The 16311-nt window shown below is 38.5% G+C and overlaps 1 long non-coding RNA gene across 1 annotated transcript in view; it reads left to right on the top strand.

Moving 5' to 3' along the window:
• Positions 1-12216: 12216 nt before the first annotated feature.
• The window catches only part of LOC146304290 (uncharacterized), a 194246-nt gene continuing 190151 nt past the window's right edge, over positions 12217-16311 (top strand). Inside the window, exon 1 of the long non-coding RNA XR_014769456.1 lies at positions 12217-12347. This is a non-coding gene — a long non-coding RNA (uncharacterized LOC146304290). The remainder of the gene's footprint in view (positions 12348-16311) is intronic.

Raw genomic sequence — 16311 nt, 5'->3', positions numbered from 1 at the left:
ACAAGTTGGATTGGCTGGATGGGCACTTCTTGCGTACCATACAGTCAAGCTGCTCCCACAACAGCTCAATGGGGTTTAGATCTGGTGACTGCGCTGGCCACTCCATTACAGATGTCTGCTTCTTCTCTAAATAGTTCTTGCACAATTTGGAGGTGTGCTTTGGGTCATTGTCCTTTTGTAGGATGAAATTGGCTCCAATCAAGCACTCTCCACAGGGTATGGCATGGCGTTGCAAAATGGAGTGATAGCCTTCCTTATTCAAAATCCCTTTTACCCTGAACAAATCTCTCACCTTACCAGCACCAAAGCAACCCCAGACCATCACGTTACCCCCACCATGCTTGACAGATGGCGTCAGGCACTCTTCCAGCATCTTTTCAGTTGTTCTGCGTCTCACAAATGTTCTTCTGTGTGATCCAAACACCTCAAACTTCAATTCGTCCATCCATAACACTTTTTTCAATCTTCCTCTGTCCAATGTCTGTGTTATTTTGCTCATATTAATCTTTTTCTTTTATTGGCCAGTCTCAGATACGGCTTTTTCGTTGCCACTCTGCCCTGTAGGCCAGCATCCCGGAGTCGCCTCTTCACTGTAGATGTTGACACTGGCGTTTTGCGGGTACTATTTAATGAAGCTGCCAGTTGAGGACCTGTGAGGTGTCTATTTCTCAAACTAGAGACTCTCATGTACTTATCTTCTTGCTCAGTTATGCAGCGGGGCCTCCCACTTCTTTTTCTACTCTGGTTAGAGCCTGTTTGTGCTGTTCTCTGAAGGGAGTAGTACACACCGTTGTAGGAAATCTTCAGGTTCTTGGCAATTTCTCGCATGGAATAGCCTTCATTTCTAAGAACAAGAATAGACTGTCGAGTTTCACATGAAAGTTCTCTTTTTCTGGCCATTTTGAGGTTTTAATCAACCCCACAAATGTGATGCTCCAGATACTCAACCTGCTCAAAGGAAGGTCAGTTTTATAGCTTCTCTAACCAGCTAAACTGTTTTCAGCTATGCTAACATGATTGCACAAGGGTTTTCTAATCATCCATTAGCCTTCTGACGCAATGAGCAAACACATTGTACCATTAGAACACTGGAGTGATAGTTGCTGGAAATGGGCCTCTATACACCTATGTAGGTATTGCACCAAAAACCAGACATTTGCAGCTAGAATAGTCATTTACCACATTAGCAATGTATAGAGTATATTTCTGATTAGTTTAAAGTTATCTTCATTGAAAAATACAGTGCTTTTCTTTCAAAAATAAGGAAATTTCTAAGTGACCCCAAACTTTTGAACGGTAGTGTACATTTGCTTCATGTGTCCCGGTCATGCCAGTGTATGCGCATATTTTGGAAAGAGCTTCACTCTGTAATTCAGGAGGTTACTGGCAGACAGTTCTTATTGACTCCTTTGTTCTCCTTGCTGCACCATACTTCAAACAATTTCTTTAATAATGATGTCAAATCTGTGTTAACGGCTCTTTTATATTTGGCTAAAAAGCGCAACTTGTTGGGATGGTCTGTCCCACAGGTCCCCACAGTTGACATGTGGTTATCACAGATATCAGCTGTGCTTCCTCTGGAGAAACTGACTTATGATCTCAATAACAAGTCATACAAGGGGCGACGCCTGTAGCTTAGCTGGTAGAGCGCATGCCCCATGTACTGTTGTTATCAGTCCTCCACAGTGGCCGCTGGTTCAACTCCCACCTGTGGCCCATTTGCTGCGTGTCATCCCCTGTCTCTCGACCCCCCTTTCCTGTCATATATTTTGCTGCCACTGTCAAATAAAGGCAAAAAAGCCAGAAAAAATTATCCTGGAGGAAAAAAACAAAACAAATCGGGCAGGTTCTGTCACCTTTGGGAACCCTTACACCTTTTCCTCCAGAAACTCTGACTTGCTAACTGATGACATCTGTTGATGTCATTATCACATTGTTGGACAATGTCTTTTTTTATTTGCTTAATTTTTTTAGTCGTAATATTGTGCAGCATTTGTTAATTTTGCATGGTTTTTTTTGAATGGATAATATATTATGTTTGTGTTGTTTATGTTGGTTGATCTTGGTTGTTTATACATGTATATGTTTTAGTTATAAAATCTCATAAAAAAGAAAAGAAAAAATAGGGTGGAAATTAGACATATTTTAAAAATATGACACTATTATCATTATTCCAATATGCTTTATTTGTCTGTTTTGCAGGATTATGATTGAATAAAATATTGACATATTAATAAGACAAGTTTTTATCTGTAATTTTTGGTAAGTTAATTGTTATATAATTGAATAATAAAAAAAAATGTCAGATTAATCAGTAAATTAATCAATAGATTAATAATTTAAAGGAGAAGTGTGTGATTTCCAGTGGCATCTAGCGTTCAAACCTTAGATTGCAACTAAGAGGATTTACCCGACACTGCCCCTCTCTCACCAAGAGTATGGTGGCCGTCAGCGGACAAAATGGCGAGCGAAAGCTATCTCACAACAAACTACAATTATGTGTGTAGGATGAATTACCTGTCCAGCAGAAAACAGGCAACCTTGGCATCACTGTGAAAACGTTTGTCCTCCATCAGCGATTTCCATCGTGTGAACGCTATGCTGATGTTGATTCGTGTTTTTGCCGTTTCCTGTCATGTTTGCGTTTACTTTCTTTGCGTCTCCGCTTCTTGGATGACGGGGATTCACTGTCCGCTGCTTTTTGTTCTGGTACAGTGTATGTATGATCCTCCATTTGTCAAAACTGTGCCAGTCAAGGTTCACAACACTAAATGGTCTGCCAGCAATCACCCACGTCTATCCTCCCCATCTACTTACGTCTTTACGCTGCGGCGTCTACGTAAGGTCACCATGGGCTTCCCAAGACTCAGTGTTAGTGCAGTTTGTCCGCTCTGCGCTGCCGTAGACGGCGCAGGATGATGACCTCCGTAAGTCGACCCGACAGTATGTAACTATAAATGGCTATTTCTAAAGTAACGGGAACATACAGATTATGAGTTTACGTTGATTGCTAATAATAAATAACATACTTATATATAATATATCTCATTTAAGTACATAAATTCCTGTAATTATTACACACTGGTCCTTTACATAATAATCATTAAGTGCAGCCCCTTATGGGAATGCATTTACTGCTACACTGCACTTTTATATTAAGATAAAAACATGACATAGTAGAGCTTCACTACTTACAGTGTTGACCATATGCTTGGAATAATAATGTCTTCTTTACAGTTTTTGTAAATGTTCTGTGCATCAGCCAAGTCACATTATCTGTCAGTCAGTGGCCATAAGTAATAGACTCCAGGGACACATAATTACAGATTCACTCTTTACAGTAAACTGTCTGTTATCCCTAAAAATAACACAAATTGTTTTGGCATGTAGTTTTGAAATTTTTGAAGACCGCTCCCACTCCTTTTGGAGCTCAATATTTATTGTCTTTATTGTCTTTTGGCCTCAATGTATATTGATTTCTATATTCTGATATATATAGAATTTCAATTTCAAGGTCGCACATGCTTACTCAGACCAACAAACAGCATGTTCATGTCTTTACTTTCAGAAGTTGGGGGTGCAGTTATTGTTGCAACAGATATTATGTTTATTGCTCTCTTCATGTTTTCGTTAAATACACTTGAGGTGCACCTGTAATTGCAGGTCCTCACCACAACATCTCACTGAAAGCCATGTATCTCTCCTCTGAATATTATTCACAAACATTCTAAAAAATGAAAAAAAAGGGACAGAAACTTTTATCTTGGTGAGGAGTTGTGGTTGACCCTGTTGCTAGGTATGATTTATTCTTTTAAAAGGTGTGGTTGGTTGATCCAAAAAATAGGACAGATAGAACTTTGACAAAATTTTGATTAATTGTTCACAGTTGCAATAAGTTCTGCTGCAATCACAGGATGCGCAACATTTTTGAAAGGCAAAGTGAAGGTCAAAACAGAACAAACAAAAGATAAAGTAACACACAAATTACTACATACTTTGCTGTATCAATTCAAAGATTTCATGAGATGATCACAAAGTAACGATGGGTTTGTCCTTTGCCACAACTCGTTGCATTCATGCCAAATTTGCCAGTGAGGCTAAACTTTGAATGTTTCTTTTTTTTTCAACCCAGAGAAATTATACATTTGCTTGTCCTCTATAATGTTTTTGCCACGCAATATTCTGTGTCACCATGTTTTTGACTTTAACACTTTGTGTGCATACTTATGTTCCAGGAGTTTGCTGCTGCGTGTAAAATGCAGAGTGGCAAGTGCGTTATCACCGTTAAGGTAAGCTGCTTCCATGTGATGTAGCTTAAGTATGACTATAAAAATATTGGTTCTTTCTTTGTCAGAACAGGCTATTGGCAACCTATACTCAGGCCTGGAATGAGGTCATTTTTAGGAGAAGTCACTTTGGCCTATGATGAATTCAAATTTATTGGGGCTTTCTGGCCAAATTGTAGGGCACAAAAGTGCACAAACAGTAGGTGATAATTACACTGTTTGAAGATGAAACAGTTTTAGCTGATAATTAGCTAGATGAGCTACTGTAAGTAACCAACACAAACACACATTATTAGACTGTAAACCATTAATCAAACCACTAAATAAATGCAGTCAATCAGACAATTTAAAAGCTAATTTTATATTTCACTATTTTAAAAATATCGGGTATTTATTGTGTTGTGTACTTTCAGTAGTGAGTGACAGGTAAACACACACAAAGGGAACCATTTATTGCATACTGCAGTTAGAAACTGACAGTAATGAGCTGATAATTAACCTGATCAGCCACAAAGTAATTGATACACAAATTATTAAACCATCAACCAACCAACATGATTAGACCAACTGTAAGATTAGAATTGTGTCGATTGCAATGTCCATGGCCAATTCCACTCTATTTAAAGTCTGACCTTTGCAACATCTCACTGAAAGTCATGTATCTCTCCTCTGAATATCTGGAGTGGTACTCACAAACATTCTAAAAAATGAAAAAAAAGGAGGAGGGACAGAAACTTTTGTCTTGGTGAGGAGGTGTGGTTGACGCTGTTGCTGGGTATGACTTATTCTTTTAAAAGGTGTGATTGGTTGATCCAAAAAATAGGACAGACAGAATTTAGTCTCTATTGGGGCTGAACAATTAATCAAAATTTTGTCACAATTGCATTGCAATATGTTCTGCTGCAATTTTCAAATCACAGGATGCGCAACATTTTTGAAAGGCAAAGTGAAGGTCAAAAGACCATTTTAAATTAAAAATTGTGGCGCTGCAGAGGTGTACTGGCCAACACATCATTCTCTAGTTTAGTGCAGATCCCTGAAATTAACAGATCATAATCATTTTAATGTGTTTTTCAACTGAGAATAAAGATGTAAAAAATATCCTTTCCTCCAATATTGCAAATCCTATTGCAATAGCAAAATCTGTCAAAATAATTACAACTAGATATTTCTTAAAATTAAAAAAAGCCCCTATTAAGACATGGTGTAATGAAAACGGGTAGAAGTCGACACTGAAGCGTCGATTCTGATGCCTCCGCCTGCAACAGTTTCATACAACTGTGACTTTTTGTGTTCCCTACACCTGATTGAAACCATTGATTCATTATAAATCCTATTTGCAAGTGTCCCAGGAGTTTGAGAATTATGGCTCTATTGATTCAGTATATAGTTAATGAGCAAAGATGCAAGGAAAGAGCTATTACCTTTATTACCTAATAGTATCCAACATAGTTATTCAAAAATATATCAAAGTCAAATATAAAAAAGCTTTAAAATTGACCAAGTCATTGGCATAAGTGTGTTTTCAGAGACAGGTCTGTCAGGCGGCCATTTTGCGGCTCTGGAAAGCGTTGGCATCCAAAATTTAATCAGTTCATGTACCTATTATAGAGTTTTAGCACACAAGATTTGGTTCAAATCCGTCCACCCGTTCAAAAGTTATCGTGCAAACAAAAATCTTTGATGGACGGACGGACGCATGGACTCACGTACGGCCGGACAACCGGAGAACAGTATGCCTCCGGCCCGGCACCTTCGGCGGGCGGAGGCATAATTATGAACACTATTTAACCCTCAATAACACCCGTGGACATTTTTGTCCTTTTGGATTTTATTTTTTCAATCATTTTGGCTGTGTTAATGCATATTGCATATGCTTTGGTCAGGTTGTGTATTTTTGTGTTAATTTAGACACTTTAACTTCATATCCTATAATATGTCTAAAATAAACTGTGTAATGAAAATGCTCCCCAGTTTACACCCAGAAGATATTTTTGTCCCATTGACTACTAGCAAAACTGCGATTTTTGATCCCATTGCCATTGGAGCATAAAAGCATGTTTTGGTTTTTTTCGGCTCTCATCCTGCAGTCTTCAAAGTTGTTTTTGTATGTCTGCTGTAAACTATACTTGATGTGGATGTGGACTTAGAGAAATTAAATGTGAGCTTTGAGCTTTATTTGTAGTAAAGTTCAAAGTCTCTCAAAAATCCACAGTCACACATTCACTCATTCATCTCATTCATGTAAACAGACAGCTGCATGAAGGACACAGGTGCAGGAAAAACAGAACAAAAGTCAGAAGGGGGCAAGAAGGGAAAGTCAGAGAGTCCATGAGTTTACACACAACAAAGTTTACACACAAAGTCTCTCTCTCTCTCTCTCTCTCTCTCTCTCTCTCTCTCTCTCTCCCTCTGTGTGTAGCTGTTATCAGCAGTGATATCAGTTTGTCTGCTGCGCACATAACGTGACCATCGTGCAGAACTCGTGTGTGACAATGACGGGCACAGAATCGGATATGTGACGCTGACCAGCCGGTCACCGGTCAGGGCAGGTCATGCTGAAAACCGGCTGGTTCCGGTCCATCAGTGCATCCCTAGTATGCGCTGTACTTATTCAGGAATGCACAAGGGTTAAGATAATCTCTTTTGAATAAATTGTAAGCCATACTGTAAAAGTAGCCTACAAAATATAGCAGTAGCTATTAGGGATGGGCATCAAGACCCGGTTTTACTTTAGAACCAGTTCCAAAATTACAATTACTCCAGAATCATTAAGAATTGAGATTTCCAATACCACTATTGATTCCCTTGTGCAAATTTAATGCGTCTGAACTCACAGACTCAAACTTTTCCCGACTTGGTTTTCTCTGCACCTGGGTCCTTGATACACATGTATGCATTACACGGAGTGCACGTGTGATTGATGTTATCGAGTGGCTTTGAACTTCAGCATTAAGCTCACATTGTATCTCTGTGGTTCACATCCACATGAAGCAGAGTGAATGCAAAAAAACATGCAATGAGGACCACTATAGTTTTACCCCTACAAAGATGCACACATGTACACACACGCACACACACACACACCACATAGCGGGTGAGGGAGGTACCCATCACCTGTTCAGGCCCAGATTCTTTAACTTGCTGATGAGCCTGAAGGGCCCTATGGTGTTACACCCTGAACTGTAGTCCACAAACATCTCTCGCACATATGTAATATGATTATTATTATTATTTTTTTTAATAACAGGACAAGCTGTGGCATGTAGCAATAACAAAACATAGAAGAGGGGGCTATGTACCAGGGGCTATGCAGTAAAGACTTCAGTGTTGCAAATGGGGCATGTACACTACCAGGTAAGCAACTCGAGAGCCCCAAGATAAGGGATGGGCCTTGACACCCTGTTAACCCACTTAAGAACCAATTCCAAAAGTACAATTCCATCAATGGCTTTACACATATGTGTGTATTTTTGGCCCAAACCTACTGCTACATAGCCTTTTTCTACAATGTTGAACACAAATTGAAGCATTGCAATTACTTCTTAAGCGAATATGAAGAAATGGTAAAATAAAGCAGTGACCTAAAAGTATGAACAGCATCACAGGAGAGAACCTAAACGTTAATCCACAGTCATTCATTTAGAGGTTAGAAAGTACTGAGAGCCTAAGGTGATAGTTTACCCACAAATTAAATTTCTCTCGATATCTACTCATCCCTGTGCTGATGTGAGGATGGGTGAAGATCTCCAGTTCACAAAACACTCCTAGAGCTTCAGTGGAAAACAGCGTTGCGGCCAATTGTAATGAATGGTGACCAGTTTTAAAATGTAAAAAAAGAACACAAAAAACCCCACAAAATGTCTCCATACTCTTTGTGTGTCCGTAAGCTGCGACCTTAAAATTTGACCCAAAGAGACGCCATATTTTTAGACTAAATGTCAACTGTAACCTCTGAGACCGGAGTTGCTTGCACACGCCTAAAGTGGGTACACAAGCTCTTGCCCAAGCGGCGCAACATGAGATATACAAGGTCTTGCGATACTTTCACGCCTGTGTTTACATGCTACCTGGAAGCAACTCAGACAGAGCGAGATCTTCTCAGAAATAGTGACTTGTTATGCGTACAGTTGACTTTACAAACTTTCAACCAAGAAGAAAATGTCTGAGGACTGATATAGAAGAGGAACATCATTTTTTTGCTGCAGCTACATCACTTGGGCGAGAGCTTGTGTACCTGCTTCAGGCGTGTGCACACAGATCCGGTCTGAGAGGCAACAGATAATATTTAGGCTAAAAACATGGTGTAAATGGCATGAGTGGCTCTAACTGGTTACTCGTCCTTGAACACACAGTTATTCTCTCTTTGGAAGAACAACTTCTGATAACACAATCACATCCCGACAGGTCCATTCTGACCCAACCTCCTTCATCTCCTAACCCTGTAAAACAGATTTACATTCTTGACTCATTATCAGTTCCTTTTACACTTTGTGTGTGACTGTGTACTGATCCTTTGCAAAGCTCGATTAAAACACCACAAAGACAATCTTGGTCATGGGGTCTGTCTTAATTTTCATATTTTCCACCACGCCACCTTACAGGATTTCCGCCCTCTGACAGCAGGGTAGTGCTGGATACCTTCTTTCATGTGGCCAAAATAAATTGGAGGAGGCAACAAAAGCCACAGGGACCAAATGGTCAAATATCCATTGAGTAAGTATAAATAATATGTCTTCATGCATGTAATATCTGTACCTAGAATTATTTGACAGATGCGCCTTTTCTGTTGCATGCATTAGTTTGCCCTCAGACATTTCTAAATCATCTTAACCCTTTCTTTTCGTCCAGCCAGTACAGACTTGCAGCCTATCATGCGGTGCTGGAGTGGGCTGTCAGAGGAGAACATCTTGTTTGTGGTAACCGAAGAGTGCTGCCAAGCTGCATCATCACTACTATCAGAAGCAAGTACCTGTCCCCCCCGGCACTTACAGCAGGTTCAAGGAGGCACATGTTCAGAACACATCTACCGATGAATGACTTTTCAATAATTGTACTCTTGACTGCACTGCTGAGCAGTCTACAAAGTGTTCCAGTCTTTAGAGACACTAGCAGAGCCTGCATAAATCTTGCACACTGTAAGTATTTACAGTACAAAATCATCCACCCCATATATACAGGGGTGGACAGTAAGAAAGTACATTTACTTGAGTACTGTACTTGAGTATTTGTTTTCTGGAAACAAATATTGTACTCTTGTACGATTGTACCACATTTCTAGAAAGGTTGTCATTACTTTGAAGTCAGCTGTTGTTGTTTCTTCTTTTCTAAAATGCGACTGGCCCCATGCTGTGATCCTCAGAGAAGGAAACCAAGTACAGTACCCACTCTTAACTGGGATTGATGCAAAAGCAGAAATGCGTCATCCAGGCACTCTGTAACAAGCCCAAGCAAGCACTCCCTCTTTCATTCCAACAAAACTCAGTAATGATGACGGCAGGAGAAAGACAAAATTAAATCTCAAGATGTTGTTATAATTAGAAAAGGAGAAATAATTTCAGGTAGGCTTTTAATCTTGGATTGTTTTTATTTGGGTGAAAAATACCACACAATTATACTGCCCCTGAAGCCAGAAAGAAATCTCAGTTATTTAACAGACTTGGAGATCTTCCTTGGCTTCAATCTAATTTTAATAGTTACATCAGAAAAAATGACAATAGCTGTCCTTTTTGTTTTTGATTGCATTTCTATGCTGAAGTTTTTATAGGCTTTGTGTTTCAAGAAATGTACTTTGTAATGTGTACTTTTGGATACTTAAGGTTTTTTTATCATTAATTTTTTATTGGAACAATAACAAATAGGCTAAAAGCCAGTCCAGCAAATTGCCATTTTACATTTTAGGTTTATGTACCCCCAGCCCTCAACCTCTTTCCCTGTCCCTTCTTGCCCCCTACCCCAACTCCCCTCTAGCAACCAACAGGATAGATCAGAGCAGTCCTATTTAGACAGAAAGTCTTTCAAGTCAGATATCAGATTGATCCACATTAAAATTGTGTTTGGTCCTGCATCATTAATCCTTGCTGATGATAGTTCAGGTAAGGAATGTCCAAAAAGCTCCAGAGCCAATTAATATTTGAGATATTGTGAGGAAGTTTCCAGCACTGGACTACAATCTTCTTGGCTGCAGTTAGGCCCGCCAGCCAGATTTTGCGTGCTTTATCCGTGAGGGAGAGACAGGAATGGTCATTTAGAAGATGTACAGCAGGATGTACAGCATTGGTAATACCACCCCAATTAGTCCTGCCAGGGTATTAACAACTTTTGCCCAGAAATCTAGAATCCCTGGACATTTTCATACAACATGAATAAAGGAGCCAACAGTTCTGTGGGAACAGAAAGAACAGTATGGGTCAGGGGCTAGTCCTATTTGATGCCTAATTCTCGGTTTAAAGGGGAACTATTATGCTTTTCCTCTTTTTTGACCTATAAATGTTGTCACAATGTCGGATACTCGTGTTAAACGATTCCAAAGCGTCAAATAATGAGGTTCATGCATTTGGAAGTGAGCCCTGCAAGCTGTTTTGGATGGCTCTGCATGCTGTGTTTTACTGTCTTTTTTAACGGTCTAGTAACATTGATGTTAATGCGTGCCAGACTTACTTATATGGTAATACCCAGGCATATGCTCTAGGCCTGCCCGCTCCCCCGCTCTGCTTCGGAAGTTACATCACTGTGCGCTACTCTGCTGTCTACAACGATTTCACAGTGTTAGCACGTTGAGCAATGGCTCCCAGAAAATGTTTGTTCGGGTGTGAGGGAAAATTACCTTGGTTTAGCTTTCCTAAGGAGGCAAGCACCAGGCAGAAGTGGATAGAGTTGCTTTTTCCCGGCCAGCAAAAGAAAAATACCTCCGTGTTTGTCTGTCTACGGTACGTCACAGGGGACTGTTTTGTCAACATGGGCCAGTACGAAGCTGGATTAGCCGGTAGCCGGGCTTGGCAGCGCTCACCAGCCCTTTTGAAGTCCTTGGGAGTGCGACCAATCACAGCAGCCCAAAAATTAAATACAAAGGCCCGAAAATGAGTATAATAGGTCCCCTTTAAGGTATGCTCTACGACAAAATTTCAAATGTATATATACTGATGGTTTGGGTTTTAGGAGGCATCAGCAACGTCATTCCAAATTACAACCCTTTTCAGTTTTTGTTCCACCTCAGCTATGTCTCTCCCCCAAGCCAAATGGAAATGAAATCAACTGTATCACCATGTAAGACTGTGAAAGCACTGTAATTGTGTGATCACTCTGCTGATGGAAAGTTGTAACAGACCAAAGTCTCCCTGTTATGATCACTTTCATTTCTGGCATCATAGTGTTATTGTTATTGATGTTATGGAAGATTTATCAGCCTTGTCTAGTTTTATTTTATCTTGTAAAGTACTTGGTAACATTAAAAACATGGTACATAAAAAAAGTTGATCATTATTATTGTTACATGAGCACATCTCTCATGAGATCGACCACAAATGTTATCCCCGCACAGTCCAATCCATAGCGTTTTACTAACTCGCTGTCAATCATCAGTTCTTTGTCATGTTCTCCTCTGCTTAAGAAACAGTTAAGCCTCCTCCCTACTCTGACTGGAATCAAACCAGGGCCGCTGCAGTAAGGATACAGTTTTTGCCAATGGAACATGCATAATTACAGTTGAGCTAATGAGGAATCCGAACATAGATTGACTTGAGATTCTTTTCAAATCTATACTAGACACGCAAAATTTAAAATATATCTCCTAACAGTGAGATAAGCTGGTATAAAGCACTTCATTTTCCACTCAGGGCTTAGAAGCTAGTTTCCACATTACAGACATTAAAAATCATGTGTTATGTATTGAATAACATTACAGCTTGATTTTTTTGGCTTTAATAACAGTGCAGACTGAAGAATGTGATAGGAAAGGTGGCAGAGAGAGAACAGATGACATGCAGCACATGTCCAAGGGCTGGAATGAAACCCTCTGCAGCAAGGAGTCCGCCTTTGCAAATAAGGCATGTGTTCTACCAGGTAGGCGACCGGATCTTGATCTTGAAGAGGGGTCTATGTATTATCCCTCCCAAACTGTATTTAACTTTGATAATTAAGATAAACAAATATACAATATATCATTATATATTGATATATCAAACAAACAAACAAACAAACAAACAAACAAACAAAAAATAATAACAGTGAAAAATCCACTTGCTTTTTTGGTCCATGTCCTCAAATCAGCAATTGGAATAGAAGTTAAACCAAAACCAGAAATGACTTTATTGTCACTTTAATTGTGTTATCTCTATTTTCTGATATGTTCAGGCATTGCTTATTCTGTCTCATTTCATTATAGCTAAAGGCACTGCTAAGATTAAACATATATTATTTGTTGAATTATGAATAAAACTATAGGCTAGATATTTATTTACATATTTTTTTTAAATTAATGAGTCTAAAAACTTTTCACCAATCCACTTGTGCCACAGACCCCTGTTTGAGAACCACTGCCCCATAATATCTATACGAATTTAAAAAAAAAAATCCATTCCTCTAAAACTTTGTAGGTGGCAGGAAATGGTAGCTGTATCTGTCTGACCCTTGAATAAAGAATTCTTTTTTTTTTTTTTTTCCTTTACATGGTCGGTATTCTGCAAAAAAAAGCCAGAGTTTGCAGTGTTTTTATACATTTCTGCCCAGCCTTTCTTTTATAGCACCACAGCATAAGGTGTGTGATGTATGTAATTCCTTGAGCTCATTAAACATATACTCCCTCTTGTGGCATAAAGGGACAACAACTTCTGTCTTAAGATGTGCTGTGCCTCAGGTTATTTATGTATTTACTGGGTAAAAATTTATTTTTTAGAGAAGAAACTGGAGCACAGTGACTGTCTAGTGAACTCAGCTACACTGTAAGAAAACAATCTGTAGAGTAATTAATGATGTCCTGGCAAAAATTTATCAGTACATATTCTGTTAGGTTTGTGGACATTTCTTTCAACCCTAAAATGGAAAATTCTGTAGATTTACAGTATATCCCCTGGGCCGTTCATGGACACTTCTGTTAATCCTTAAGTAGACATTAGATATTAACATTAGACATTTGATAAAAATGTCTCCTAAATTAAATTGTAAGTTGTGATGAAATAACTCTTTACACAGCGAATACAGCATCATGGTCCAATTAGTCCACCACAATATAAAAATATTTTATGTCTACATTTGCTTGTGGGCCATCACAACAAGATGAGGAAAGATAATATATTAGTTCAGTCCAAGAGAATCTTGATATTGCCAACGAACTGCCAATTATTTTGATAATCTGTTAATTGCTTTGAGTAATTTTTAAGAAAAAAAAAAAGTCAAAATTCTCTGATGCACTTTCTCAGATGTGTGAGTTGTTGTTGTGGTTTCTTTAACCCTTTATTACAGTTTACTAAATATTTTTGGGATGCGGACAAATAAAACATTTGAGAGCATAATTGTGCAATTGGGAGACACTAAATAAAAACCACTTTGTGGCATTTCATAGACAAAACAACTACTTGATTAATTGAGAAGATATAATCAGCATTAATCAACATTGGAAATAACCGTTAGTTGCAGCCCTAGTTTTAAACTTTGAAACAAGTGGAACTGTCAAAATGGAAAGAAAAACAACCGTGCAAGCATGAGACTATTTACACCATCACTACAGAACATTTCAGTGTTAGTGCCATTTTCTTTAACAGGACATGTAATGTTCTTTGAGTTGGGTTATCTTATTCATTCAAGTGCTAAGTAATGGTTGTGGGACAAACTTAAATTGGCATGTTTCTGCAGCAATCCTTTCTTGTATCTTGCATTCATACATGACAACAATATTTCATGTAAAACTACAAAGAAAATGGTATAATCAGAGGTTGAGGGAAGAAGAAGAAGAAGAGGCAGAGCTCTATGCATGCTTGTGTGTGTGCTCCTGATACCTCTCTCGGTGTGAGCAAGGTACTGAGTACAGCCTTCTGTCTAACAGTCATGGAGGAATGTATTGCTGTTTCATCTCCTTATCACGGCTCTGTTGCATGTTTGGAATGCTTGAAATGTTTAGCTGTTTTTTTCTCCATGACAGTCAACCCTGGAAATGTTAATTTGAATACAAAATCTCTTGTTCTACTTTTTGTTAAAGCCGCATTTTGTGTGTGTGTGTGTGTGTGTGTGTGTGTGTGTGTGTATATGTATATGTATATGTATATATATGTATGTGTATATGTATATGCAACATTCTATATACTGTCTATTTGTCTGAGCCAGGAAAATATAACTCATAGCACATAAATTAAGCACAGAGTTGTTGTCCGTTTATGACACGTTTATGAAATATACCCTTAAGTGTGCCCTTTCTGTATTTTAAATCAAAATTGAAAACAGGTCATTTTTACATCTAAAATACTTGAAAGATTACATTCTAATTAAAGAATCGATGAATCTGAAATAATTTATATGAAAATTCTTACTACTAGTCCAACACGCATAAACCAGTATAAACCAGCATAAGCGAGTATTTTGTTTCGATATGATGTAAATATCTTTCATACATGTGTTTGTAATCTCCAAACATTAACTCTGTGTTTACCTTCATAGTTCAAAAAATAATATTTTGTCTCTTATAATGTGTCCTGAAAACTGAAGAAACTCAGCCCTTTGCCTTTATATTTATCGAAGTTCATAGATTGCTTAAGTAGGATGTAATCTATAAAATTATTTTGGATTTAAAGATGAGCAATTTCACATTTTGGCTTATTATTTATAGGATATATTCCCTACTATGGTATCAAGGGGCAACACTCATGTCTTCATATATGTTATGCCTGAGTTTGATTCTCCTGGCTCTTATTTTGATAGAGCTTATTTAACTTCCGGGTCAACTGTCTGCCTTTCTGCTGTTTTCAAGTCAACAAGTAAGAAATAAAATTACACCAAAACTGATCCCTTTTTTTATGTCTGCTGGCAAAAAAAAGACAATTAGCTCTCTTTACCCATTTTTGTTTTCTGGTTCAAAGCACTAACTTGAGGGTATGCTCCCTCTTGTGGCAAAAACAGGCAATAACTCAGGGTTTCATCTGTACAATGTGTGAGTATACCTATGAATTGCTGGCTAAAAATTACACATTTATTTTTCAGAGAGGAAACTGGTGCCCAGTGACTGTTTAGCTCTCTACTGTTTATCTCTGTTACATCTGAACATAAAACAATAAGTCCCGGAGATATTTTTTTTTGGCCCTAAAGAACTAAGATCAAAAGTCAGTGCTCACCTTGAATCCATGACACTAAAACCTAAAGATCAAGCCAGAAATCTTGGTGTCATTCTGGACTCAGACCTAAATTTCAACAGTCACATAAAGACAATTACTAAATCAGCCTACTACCACCTTAAAAACATAGCAAGAATTAAAGGACTTCTGTCTGGGGAAGATACAGAAAAACTTGTTCATGCTTTCATTTTCAGCAGGCTGGACTATTGTAATGGTGTCTTCACAGGTCTGAGTAAAAAATCAATCAGACAACTGCAGCTCGTCCAGAACGCTGCTGCCAGAATCCTCACCAACACCAAGAGAGCGGAGCACATTACACCAGTGCTTAAATCACTGCACTGGCTTCCCGTGTGTCAAAGGATAGACTTTAAAATTTTGTTACTTGTCTACAAAGCACTAAATGGTCTCTTCCCTATATATATCTCTGATTTGCTTATACGTTATGAAGCACCAAGACCCTTCAGATCATCTGGAACAGGTTTACTCAGTGTTCCCAGGATTAGAACCAAACAAGGTGAAGCAGCCTTTAGTTTCTATGCTCCCCACCTGTGGAACAAACTTCCAGAACACCTGAGGTCAGCTGAAACTGTCGGCTTATTTAAATCAGGTCTTAAAACATTTTCTGTTTACTGCAGCCTACCAGTGAAGTGGATACGTTACATATTTTTAGGATAATCTGTAGCTATTGTTTTTATATTTGTCTGCTG

Source organism: Lutjanus erythropterus, unplaced genomic scaffold (assembly GCF_056507025.1).
Source record: "Lutjanus erythropterus isolate fLutEry1 unplaced genomic scaffold, fLutEry1.hap2 Scaffold_157, whole genome shotgun sequence".
Lineage (NCBI taxonomy): Eukaryota > Metazoa > Chordata > Actinopteri > Lutjaniformes > Lutjanidae > Lutjanus > Lutjanus erythropterus.
This window is presented reverse-complemented; position numbering and strand designations above follow the sequence as displayed.